Genomic DNA, 13,723 nt, shown 5'->3' with positions numbered 1-13,723 from the left:
GTAATTGGAAGAAAGTTGGTGGTATCATGCTTCCTGATTTCAAACTAAACTATGAAACTAAATAAATCAAAACAGTATGATACTAACTCAAAATCCTCCAAGTTAGGCTTCAACAGGGCAATAACGAAGAACTTCTAAATGTACAAGCTGGATTTAGAAAAGACAGAGGAACCAGAGATAAAATTGCCAACATCTGCTGGATCATAGAAAAGCAAGAGAATTCCAATAAAACATCTACTTTTGCTTTATTAACTATGCTAAATCCTTTGTGTGCATCATAACAAATTGTGAAAAGTTCTTCCTCAAGAGATGGGAATACCAGACCACCTTACCTGCCTGTGATAAACCTCTATTCAAGTCAAGAAGCAACAGTTAGAATTGGACATGGAACAAGGGACTGGTTCAAAATTGGGAAAGGAGTATATCAAGGCTGTATATTGTCACCCGCTTATTTAACTTATATGAAGAATATATTATGCAAAATAATGTGCTGTATGATGCACAGGCTGGAATCAAGATTGCCAGGAGAAATATCAATAGCCTCAGATATGCAGATGAAACCACCCTAATGGCAGAAAGTGAAGAGGAACTAAAGAGCCTCTTGATGAAGATGAAAGAAGAGAATAAAAAATCTGGATTAAAACTCAACATTAAAAAAAAGAAGATCATGGCATTTGATCCCATCACTTCATGGCAAATAGATGGGGAAGCAATGGAAACAGTGAGAGACTTTATTTTCTTGGGCTCCAAAATCATTGTAGACGGTGACTGTTTAGTTCAGTCAGTCAGTCATGTCTGACTCTTTACGACCCCATAAACCACAGCATGCCAGGCCTCCCTGTCCATCACCAACTCCCGGAGTCCACCCAAACCCATGTCCGTTGAGTCTGTGATGCTATCCAACCATCTCGTCCTCTGTCGTCCCCTTCTCCTCCTGCCCTCAATCTTTCCCACCATCAGGGTATTTTCAAATGAGTCAGCTCTTCACATCAGGTGGCCAAAGTATTGGAGTTTCAGGCAGCATCAGTCCTTCCAATGAATATTTAGGACTGATTTTCTTTAGGATGGACTGGTTGGATCTCCCTGCAGTCCAAGGGACTCTCAAGAGTCTTCTCCAACACCACAGTTCAAAAGCATCAATTCTTCAGTGCTCAGCTTTCTTTATAGTCCAACTCTCACATCCATACATGACCACAGGAAAAACCATAGCCTTGACTAGATGGACCTTTGTTGGCAAAGTAATGTCTCTGCTTTTGAATATGCTGTCTAGGTTGGTCATAACTTTCCTTCCAAGGAGTAAGCGTCTTTTAATTTCATAGCTGCAATCACCATCTGCAGTGATTTTGGAGCCCAGAAAAATAAAGTCAGCCACTGTTTCTTTCCACTGTTTACCTATCTATTTGCCACGAAGTGATGGCACCAAATGCCATGATCTTAGTTTTCTGAATGTTGAGCTTTAAGCCAACTTTTTCACTCTCCTTTTTCACTTTCATCAAACGGCTCTTTAGTTCTTCACTTTCTGCCATAAGGGTGGTGTCATCTACATATCTGAGGTTACTGATATTTCTCCCAGCAATTTTGATTCCAGCTTGTAGTTCCAGCATGGTGACTATAGCCAGGAAATTAAAAGACGCTTGTTCCTTGGAACATAAGCAATGACAAACCTAGACAGCATATCAAAAAACAGAGGGAATACTTTGCCAACAAAGGTCTGTATAGTCAAAGCTATAATTTTGCCAGCAACCATGTATGGATGTGAGAGTTAGACCATAAAGAAGGATGATTGCTGGAGAATTAATGCTTTTGAACTGTGGTGTTGGAGAAGACTCTTGAGAGTCCCTTGGACAGCAAGATCAAATCAGTCAATCCTATAGGAAATGAACCCAAATGTTCATTGGAAGAAATGATGCTGAAGCTCCAATATTTGACCCACTGATGCAAAGAGCTGACTCGTTAGAAAAGACCCTGATGCTAGGAAAGATTGAAGGCAGGAGGAGAAGGGGACAACAGAGAATGAGATGGTTGGATGACATCATAGACTCAATAGAAAGGAGTTTGAGCAAGCTCTGGGAGATGGTGAAGTACTGGGAAGCTCGGTGTGCTGTAGTCCATGGTGTCTCAAAGAGTTGACAGGACTGAGTGACTAAGTACAATGATTCTCACAGAAACATACAAATAGATCAATAGAACAGAATAGAGAACCTCAGAATAAATTCATACTTATAGCAAGATGGCAGCAGAATAGGACAGGGAGACCAATTTCTCCCCCACAAATTCATCAAAAGATCATTTGAATGCTGAGCCACTTCCACAAAACAACTTCTGAATGCTGGTGGAGGGCACCAAGCACCCAGAAAGGCAGCCCTTTCTCTTCAAATGGAGATAGGACAAAATATAAAAGACAAAGAGAGAGACAAAAGAATTAGAGACTGACACCTGTCCTGGGGAGGGAACAGTGAAGGAGATGTTTCCAAACAGCAGGAAACCCTCTCACTGGTGGGTCTGTGGGGAGTTTTGGAATCTCAGAGGGCAACATAACTGGGAGGGAAAAACAAAACAAAACGCAGAATGCATGCCTAACCTCAACTTTCAGTGCAGAAGTAGCCCAGATGTTTGCACTTACCACCAACAAGCAGAGGCTGGACAGGGAGGTGCAGAATGCGTGCTTAGGGTAAGGACCAGACCTGAATGCTCTGAGGACAATTTGAGGGAGCTAATGTGAGGTAGCAACCCAAGCTGTGGGAAAGCCAGAGAGGGAAAAAAAAAAAGAGAGAGAGAGAGAGAACTTTCCTGTGAAAGACTCTAACCTAACACGCAGTCTGGCTGGCTCACAGAAAAAAGGATTGAGTAAATACCAAAGGAGAGCTAGCCAGCTGCCTACAGGCTCCTCCCCTGTGCTGGAGGCAGAGAGGCAGGCAGGTGACAGCCAGAGCAGAAAGGCAAGGGGCACTCTCTGCCCAAGACACAGCATCCTCCACCAAACTGTGAGCAGGCTCCCAGTTGCTAACCACATCTTCCTGGAATCCTGGAAGGTTGACATCTGTCAGGAGGGTCACAGCCTGAGATCAGCTCCCCAGAGGAGGCACATGGCACACTTGAAATGCTGCTCTCACAATGCACCCAGGAAACCGAGTGTCTGGGACCCAAGCAGCTGGGACAGGGGGTGGTGAATAAGACACATGGCCCACCGGGGACAGTGCAGTCACCATGCACCTGGTCACCTGAGCTGTTCGGACCTAGGATGGGCACAAAACGCAGGCCTGAGTCTGCACCCATGTGGAGAACGGAGAACCTGAACCTGCGCAGCTTAGACTTGGGAAATGCACGAAACGCAGGGCCTGCTTTGGACCATATGCCTGCAGAGCAACCTGGAGCCTAAGCAGTGTAGACCCAGCAGTCACACACCACGGTGAGCTGGGGCAAACCCACTGTGGTCCATACACTGTGAGCACTCCCCACACACACCAGCAATATTTGTTTGCAGTGTTCCTCCCTTCTCACAACACAACTGAATAAGTGAGTCTAAATAAGTGACCACCTTCACTCCCTGTGTCCGGGTGGAAATTAGACACTGAAGAGACTTGAAAACTGAGGAACCCAAAATAAACAAAGAAGAGGGAACTGCTCTGGAAGTGACAAGTGCAACAGATTAAAACCCTGTAGTTAACATTAACTGAACATTGGAAGGGGCCTATAGACCTTGAGAACAAGTACAAGCTGGAACAAGGAACTATCTGAAACTGAACTGACCCCACATTGCCCACAACAGCACCAGAGAAATTCCTAGATATGTTTTTACTATTATCACTTTTTATTTTATTTTTATTTTTAAGTTCTTTATTACTCTTTTATTTTTTCTTTTATAATGGGAAGCCTGTTGGGCTGCCATCTATGGGGTCACACAGAGTCGAACATGACTAAAGTGACGAGCAGCATTACCTTGCAAAAAGAAACCCTATTTTTAAAGCAAATTTCATATATATATTTTATATAATTTTTATGATTGATTTTGTTTTGTATTTTTAATATTGCGCTTTTTAGAGTCTAACCTCTACTCTAAATTTTTAATCTTTGCTCTTTGGTGCTTGTTATCAATTTTGTACCTTTAAGAATCTATTCTTCATTATCCATTTTCACTTTAGAGTGTGATTACTGGCTTGATTGCTCTCTCCTCTTTTGACTCTCCCTTTTTTCCCCAAGTCATCTCATCTCCTCCCTCCCCCTTCTCTTCCATATTTAGCTCTGTGAATCCCTCTGGGTGTTCTGGGCTGTGAAGAACACTTAGGAAACTGATCACTGGCTAGATTGCTCTCTCCTCTTTTGATTCCCCTCTTCTCCTCCTGGTCACCTCTATCTCCCTCCTCCCTATTCTCTTCCCCATGTAACTCTGTGAACCTCTCTGGGTGTCCCTCACTGTGGAGAATCTCTTCACCATTAACCTAGATGTTTTATCATCTGTGCTGTATGGATGGAGACGTCTTGAGACTACTGTAAGAATAAGACTGAAAACCAGAGTCAGGAGGCTTAACTCCAAAACCTGAGAACATCAGAGAATTCCTGACTCCAGGGAACATTAATCAACAAGACCTCATCCAAAAGCCTCCATACTTAAACTGAAACCAAGCTCCACTTAAGAGCCAACAAATTCCAAAACAAGACATACCACACTAATTCTCTAGCAAAGCAAGAACACAGCCATAAGCACTAAAATACAGGCTGAAGGAATGATGCTAAAGCTGAAACTCCAGTACTTTGGCCACCTCATGCAAAGAGTTGACTCATTGGAAAAGATTCTGATGCTGGGAGGGATTGGGGACAGGAGGAGAAGGGGATGACAGAGGATGAGATGGCTGGATGGCATCACTGACTCGATGGACATGAGTCTGAGTGAACTCTGGGAGTTGGTGATGGACAGGGAGGCCTGGCGTGCTACGATTCATGGGGTCGCAAAGAGTCGAACACGACTGAGTGACTGAACTGAACTGAAAGCCATGCCTAACTGAAAACTCACTACTGGCCACTTCATTCACTCCAGAGAGCAGAGATCCAGCTCCACCCACCAGAACACAGACACAAGCTCCAGTAACTAGGAAACCTTGACAAGCCACTAGTCCAACCCTATCCACAGGGAGCAAGCTCCACAATAAAGAGGAACCACAAACTTCCAGCCTACAGAAAGGCCACCCCAAACACAGGAATCTAAACAAGATGAAAAGGCAGAGAAATGTTCAGCAGGTAAAGGAACATGATAAATGCCCACCAAACCAAACAAAAGAGGAGGAGATAGGGAGTCTACCTGAACAAGAATTCGGAATAATGATAGTAAAAATGATCCAAAATCTTGAAAACAAAATGGAGTTACAGGTAAATAGCCTGGAGACAAGGATTGAGAAGATGCAAGAAATGTTTAACAAGGACCTAGAATAAATAAAAAAGAGTCAGTCAATAATGAATAGTGCAATAAATGAGATCAAAAACACTCTGGAGGGAACCAATAGTAAAATAACTCAGGCAGAATATAGGATAAGTGAGGTGGAAGATAGAATGGTGGAAATAAATGAAGCAGAGAGGAAAAAAGGAAAGATAATTAAAAGAAATGAGCACAACCTCAGAGATCTCTGGGACAATGTTAAATGCCCCAACATTCGAATCATAGAAGTTCCAGAAAAAGAAGAAAAAAAGAAAAGGCATGAGAAAATACTTGAGGAAATAGTAGTTGAAAACTTCCCCTAAAATGGGGAAGGAAATAACCACCCAAGTCTAAGAAACCCAGAGAGTACCAAACAGGATAAACCCAAGGCAAAACATCCCAAGACACATATTAACCAAATTAACAAAGATCAAACACAAAGAGCAAATACTAAAAGCAACAAGGGAAAAACAACACAAAACACACAAGGAGGTCCCATAAGGATAATAACTGATCTCTCAGTAGAAACTCTTCAAGTCAGAAGGAAATGGCAGGACATACTTAAGTGATGAAAGAGAAAAACCTACAGCCCAGATTACTGTGCCCAGCAAGAATCTCATTCAAATATGAAGGAGAAATCAAAAACTTTTTACAGACAAGCAAAAGCTGAGAAAATTCAGCACCAGCAAACCACCTCTTCAGCAAATGCTAAAGAATCTTCTCTAGACAGGAAACACAGATGAGGTTTTTAAAATCAAACCCAAAACAACAAAGTAAATGGCAATGGGATCACACTTATCAATAATTACCTTAGATGTAAATGGATTGGGTGTCCAAACCAAAAGACAAAGACTGGCTGAATGGATACAAAAACAAGACCCCTATATACGCTGTCTACAAGAGACAGACCTCAAACCAAGGGATACGTGCAGACTGAAAGTAAAGATCTGGAAAAAGATATTTGATGCAAAATAAGACCAAAAGAAAGCAGGACTAGCAATACGCATATCAGATAAAATAGACTTTGAAAAAGGCTGTGAAAAGAGACAAAAAGGACACTACAAAATGATCAAAGGATCAATCCAAGAAGAAGATATAACATTAAAAATATATATAAACCCAACATAGGAGCATTGCAATACATAAGGCAAATGCTAAAAATTATGAAAGGGGAAACTAAAGTAATAGAATAATAGTGGGAGATTTTTATACCCCACTCACACCTATGAGTAATCAGCAAGGAAATACAAACTTTAAATGATACAATGGACCATCTACACCCAACTGATATTTATAGGACATTTAACCCCAAAACAATGAATTTCACCTTTCTCTCAAGTGCACATGGAATATTCTCCAGGATAGATCACATCCTGGTCAATAAATCTAGCCTTGGTAAATTTAAAAAAAAAAACTGAAGTCATTTCAAGCATCTTTTCTGATCACAATGTGGTAAGATTAGATGGCAGCTACAGGCGAAAAACTATTAAAAATACAAACATATGGAGGTTAAACAACACACTTCTGAATAACCAGTAAATAAGAGAAGAAATCAAAATATGCATAGAAACAAATGAAAATGGAAACATGACAACCCCAAACCTATGGGATTCAGTAAAAGCAGTGCTAAGGGGAAGGTTCATAGAAATACAAGCTTACCTAAAGAAACAAGAGAAAAATCATATAAATAACCTAACTTTACACCTAAAGCAACTAGAAAAAGAAGAAATGAAGAACTGGACGTTAGTAGAAGGAAAGAAATCATAAAAATTAGGGCAGAAGTAAGTGAAAAAGAAACAAAGGAGACTATAGCAAAAGTCATAAAAACTAAAAGCTGGTTCTTTGGGAAGATAAATAAAAAAGACAAACCACTAGCCAGACTCATTAGGACAAAAAGGGAGAAAAATCAAATCAATAAAATTAAAAATGAAATTGAGAAATCACAGCAGACAACACAGAAATACAAAGGATCATGAGACTACCATCGCAACTATATGACAATAAAATGGACAACGTGGAAGAAATGAACAAATTCTTAGAAAAGTATAACCCTCCAAAACTGAACCAGGAAGAAAGAGAAAATCTTAACACACCCATCACAAGCACAGAAATTGAGACTATAATCAAAAATCTTCCAACAAACAAAAGCCCAGGACCAGATGGCTTCACAGCTGAATTTTACAAAATATGTAAAGAGGAGCTAACACCTATCCTACTCAAACTCTTCCAGAAAATTGCAGAGGAAGGTAAACTCCCAAATTAATTCTATGAGGCCACCATCACCCTAATACCAAAACCAAACAAAGATGACACAAAAAAAGAAAACTACAAGCCAAAGTCACTGATGAACATAGGTGCAAAATCCTCAACAAAATTCTGGCAAACAGAATCCAACAACATATTAAAAGATCATACATCATGACCAAGTGGCCTTTATCCCAGGGCTTCAAGGATTCTTCATTATTCACAAATCAATCAATGTGATGCACCACATTAACACACTGAAAGATAAAAACCACATGATTATCTCAATAGATGCAGAGAAAGCCTTTGACAAAATTCAACATCCATTTATGATAAAAACCCTCCAGAAAGTGGGCATAGAAGGAATATACCTCAACAAAATAAAAGCCATATATGATAAACCCACAACAAGCATTATCCTCAATGGTGAAAAATTGAAAGCATTTCCCTAAAATCAGAAACAAGACTAGGGTGCCCACTCTCCCCACTGCTATTCAACATAGTTTGGGGAGTTTTAGTCACAGCAATCAGAGAAGAAAAAGAAATAAAAGGAATCCAGATTGGAAATGAAGAAGTAAAACTCTCACTGTTTGCAGATGACATGATCCTCTACATAGAAAACCCTAAAGACACCACCAGAATATTACTAGAGTTAATCAATGAATACAGCAAAGTTGCAGGATATAAAATTAATATACAGAAATCCCTTGCATTCCTATACACTAACAATGAGAAAACAGAAAGAGAAATCAGGAAATAATTTCATTCACTACTGTGATGAAAAAAATAAAATACTTAGGGTAAATCTACCTAAAGAAATAAAAGACCTATATATGGAAAACTATAAAACATTGATGAAAGAAATCAAAGATGACACAAATAGATAAAGAAATATATCATGTTCATGGATTGGAAAACTCAATATAGTGAAAATGAGTAAACTACCCAAAGCAATCTATAGATTCAATGCAATCCCTATCAAGTTACCAATGGTATTTTGTACAGATCTAGAACAAATAATTTCCCAATTTGTAAGGAAATACAAAAAAACTCAAATAGCCAAAGCAATCTTGAGAAAGAAGAATGGAACTGGAAGAATTGACTTCAGACTCTACTACAAAGCCACAGTCATCAAGACAGTATGGTACTGGCACAAAGACAGACATATAGATCAATGGAACAAAATAGAAAGCCCAGTGATAAATTCACACACCTATGGACACCTTATCTTTGACAAAGGAGACAAGAATATACAATGGAGAAAAGAAAATCTCTTTAACAAGTGGTGCTGGAAAAACTGGTCACCCACTTGTAAAAGAATGAAACTAGAACACTTTCTAACACCATACACAAAAATAAACTCAAAATGGATTAAAGATCTAAATGTAAGATCAGAAACTGTAAAAACCCTAGAGGAAAACATAGGCAAAACACTCTCTGACATAAATCACACCAGGATCCTCTATGAACCACCTCCCATAATACTGGAAATAAAAGCAAAAATAAACAAATGGGACCTAATTAAACTTAAAAGCTTTTGCACAATGAAGGGAACTATAAGCAAGGTGAAAAGACAGCCTTCAGAATGGAAGAAAATAATAACAAATGAAGCAACTGACAAATAATTAATCTCAAAAATATACAAGCAGCTCATGCCCCTCAATACCAGAAAAACAAATGACCCAATCAGTAAATGGGCCAAAGAACTAAACAGACATTTCTCCAAAGAAGACATACAGATGGCTAACAAACATGAAAATATGCTCAACATCACTCATTATCAGAGAAATGCAAATCAAAAACACAATGAGGTACCATCTCACACCAGTCAGAATGGCTTCTATCAAAAAGTCTACAAACAATAAATACTGGAGAAGGTGTGAAGAAAAAGGAACCTTCTTACACCGTTGGTGGGAATAAAAACAGTACAGCCACTATGGAGAACAGTGTGGAGATTCCCTAAAAAATTGGAAATAGAGATGCCATATGACCCAGCGATCCCACTTCTGGGCATACACACCAAGGAAACCAGAATTGAAAGACATGTGTACCCCAATGTTCATCACAGCACTGTTTACAATAGCTAGGATTTTGGAAGCAATCTAGATGTCCATCAGCAGATGAATGGATAAGAAAGCTGTGGTACAAATACACAACACAATATCAGTCATCTATGAAAAAGAATACATTTGAATCAGTTCTAATGAGGTGGATGATTATACAGAGTGAAGTAGGTCAGAAAGAGAAACACCAATACAGTATATTAATGCATATATATGCAATTTAGAAAGATGTTAACGATGACCTTGTATGCAAGACAGCAAAAGGGACACAGATATAAAAAACAGACCTTTGGACTCTGTGGGAGAAGGTGAGGTTGGGATGATTTGAGAAAATACCATTGAACCATGTATATTACCATATGTGAAATAGATTGCCAAGTTCTATGAATGAGACAGGGCAATGAAAGCCAGTGCACTTGGACAACGCTGAGGGATGGGATGGGGAGGGAGATGGGATGGGGATTCAGGATGAGGGATACATTTTCCCCCATGACCGATTCATGTCAATGTATGGCAAAAACCACCACAATATTGTAAGTAATTCAGTTCAGTTCAGTCGCTCAGTCGTGTCCGACTCTTTGCAACCCCATGAATCGCAGCACACCAGGCCTCCCTGTCCATCACCAACTCCCGGAGTTCACTCAGATTCACGTACATTGAGTCAGTGATGCCATCCAGCCATCTCATCCTCTGTCCTCCCCTTCTCTCCTGCCCCCAATCCCTCCCAGCATCAGAGTCTTTCCCAATGAGTCAACTCTTCTCATGAGGTGGCCAAAGTACTGGAGTTTCAGCTTTAGCATCATTCCTTCCAAAGAAATCCCAGGGCTGATCTCCTTCAGAATGGACTGGTTGGATCTCCTTGAAGTCCAAGGGACTCTCAAGAGTCTTCTCCAACACCACAGTTCAAAAGCATCAATCCTCCAATTAAAATAAATTAATTATTTTTTTAAAAAGTTCATACTTATATGGTCAGTTAACCTACAACAAAGAAGCCAAGAAAATATATTGGTGAAAGACAATTTCTTTAATACTGTTGAGAAAACTGGATAGCTATCTGAAAAAGAACAAAAGTGTACAATACACAAAAATAAACTCAAAATGAACTTACCTGAAACCATTAAACTCCCAGGAGAAAATGTAGGATACGTGCCCTTTGACACTGGTCTTAAGAATACATTTTTGGATCATTTTGCTCAGTCAAGGGAAACATAAGTAAAAATGAAATGGGACTACACCAAACTAAACAGCTTTTGTAGAACAAAGGAAATCATTTCCAAAACAAAAAGACAACTTAATGAATGCAAATGATACATTTGATAAGAGGTTGATTTCAAAATATATAAAGAACTCATGAAATTCAACAAGAAAAACATAAGTGAAGTGAAGTCGCTCAGTCGTGTCTGACTCTTAGCAACCCCATGGACTGCAGCCTACCAGGCTCCTCCGCCCATGGGATTTTCCAGGCAAGAGTACTGGAGTGGGGTGCCATTGCCTTCTCCAATTATGCTTAAGACACCCTCCAACTGGCCACCCTTCACTGTCCTCCAATGGATACCGTGGCCATGCAGTATCACATAGGAAGACCAGGTGTGTCTTCTTTAAGCCCTGAGGATCAGATCTATCCCAGTTTTTCAGGATACAGTTCAAAGGAGTGAGGCTGGAATTGTTAGCTCCCATCTTGTCCTGAAGGATCCCGGACGAGCCCCCAAGATGAAAAGTTGTTGTTGAATCATGCAAATACACCAGGATTCTTGGCCCCCGGAGGAGAAGAATTCAATCTGGGGCCAGAGACGAGGCTTGATCGCTCAGAGCTTTTGTGTAATAAAGTTTTACTAAAGAGTTTAAAAAATAGGCAAAGGACTTTAATAGATGTTTTCCAAAGAAGATACACAGATGGCCAACAGAAACATAGAAAAATGCTCAACATCACTAACCATCAGGGAAATGCAAATCAAAACTATTCCACAACTGTCAGAATGGTTATTCGTGAAGTAAGTTAGACACAGAAGCAGAAATAGTGTATGACATCCCTTTTATGAAACATATAAAAAGACATGATACAAACAAACTTATTCACAAAACAAAAGCAGACTCACAGACAGAGAATGAGTTTATAGTTGCAGGGAAGGATGAGGGGAAAGGATATTTAGGGATTTGGAGATGAACATGTTCACATAGCTATATTTATTAATAAAATGGATAACTAACAAGGACCTATTGTATTGCACAGGGAACTCAATGTTATGTGTCAGCTTGGATGGGAGGACAGTTTGAGGAAGAGTGGATACATGTAGATGTATGGCTGAGTCCCTTTGCTGTCCACCTGAAACTATTACAGTATTGTTAATCAGCTATACTCAATAAAAAAATTAAAAGTTTAATTTTAAATTAATGATTATTATCTAAGACAAATAATGTGATGGTGAGGATGTGAAGAAATGTGCACCCTTGCATTCTGTTGGTAGAATTGTAAATTGGTGCAGCTACTTGGAAAACAGTATGAAGTTTCCTCAAAAAAATTAAAGGTAGTTAGTTCTACCACAGGATCCAGCAATTGTACTTCTGAGTATTTATTAAAAGAAAACTAAACATTAATTTGAAAAATTATGTGCACCCCTACGTGATTTGTACCATTATTCATTATCAGCAAGATATAGAAACAGCCCAAGAGATAAAGATTGAGAGATAAATGCATAAAGGTTTTTACACACACACATATATATACACATAAAAATATTACTCAGCCATAAAAAAATTTAAATATTTTTCAATATTTGAGAGAATAAGGAATGACCTAGAGAGTGTTATTCTAAGTGAAATGTTAGACAAAATGAGACAAATATCCCATGATTTCACTTATATGTTCAATCTGAAAGACAAGTCAAATGAACAAAAAATCAAATAGAAGCCAACTCATAGAAGCAAAGAACAAACTGGTGATTTCCAGAGGGTGTGGAAGTAGGAGTCGGATGAATTAGGGAAGAGATTATGAGTACAAACTTCCAGTTATAAAATAGTCTAAAGGATGTAATATATTGCATATGTAATACTGTCATAATATTGTATTAACTTTGTATAATGATAGATGGTTACTAGACTTACATAGTTTCAATACTTAGTGTCAAATCATGATGTAGCACACCTAAAATAATATGATATTGTATGTCAACTATACTTCAATTAAAAAAAAAATCTTAAAAAGAGAAAAGAAAAAGAATACTCAGCCTGTGGTGGGCAGTATTCTAAGCTGACCTCCATAATTCCTACTCCTTGGTGTGAAGTGAAGTCGCTCAGTTGTGTCCAACTCTTTGCGACCCCATGGACTAAAGCCTGCCAGGCTCCTCTGTCCATGGGATTTTCCAGGCAAGAAAACTAGAGGGGGTCACTATTTCCCTCTCCAGGGGATCTGCCCAACCCAGGGATTGAACCCGGGTCTCCCGCATTGTAGGCAGACGCTTTTACCATCTGAGCCACCAGGGAAGTCATTCCCTGGTGTACATACCATATATAACCCCCCACCTCTTGTGGGCTAGGCATGTGAATACGATGGACCATCATTCCCGTGGTCAAGATTCTGATAAGCTGGCTTTGAGTTCATCAAAAGGCTGATTGTTGGGCTGCACTCAATCAGATGAGCCCTCTAAAAGAACGTGAAATGTCAGAAAGACCCTCTCCTGTCCTGGAAGGACAGTAACAACAGGGACCTGCCTGCAACCTCAGGAAGTGGAGAGTAGCCCGTGGCTGACAACCATCAAGGAAACAAGACCTCGGCCATGTGCTACAAGGGACATGCCAAACACCAGTGATCCTGGAAGCTAAGAGCACAAGGCTTTTTATACTACCTCTGGCATCTCAAAGATGGCGTCAACTAGCCAGGCTGAATCAACACCTTGTATGTCTTCTTCATTCTACTTATTTGTCAAGATAACATTGGTTTATAACATTATGTAAGTTTCATGTGTATGAAATATTTTGACTTCTGTTTATAGGACAGTATGTCCAACCC

The sequence above is a fragment of the Bos mutus genome, chromosome 4, assembly GCF_027580195.1.
Source record: "Bos mutus isolate GX-2022 chromosome 4, NWIPB_WYAK_1.1, whole genome shotgun sequence".
Classification (NCBI taxonomy): domain Eukaryota; kingdom Metazoa; phylum Chordata; class Mammalia; order Artiodactyla; family Bovidae; genus Bos; species Bos mutus.
The sequence above is the reverse complement of the archived record's forward strand: the minus strand, read 5'-3'. Positions refer to the sequence as shown.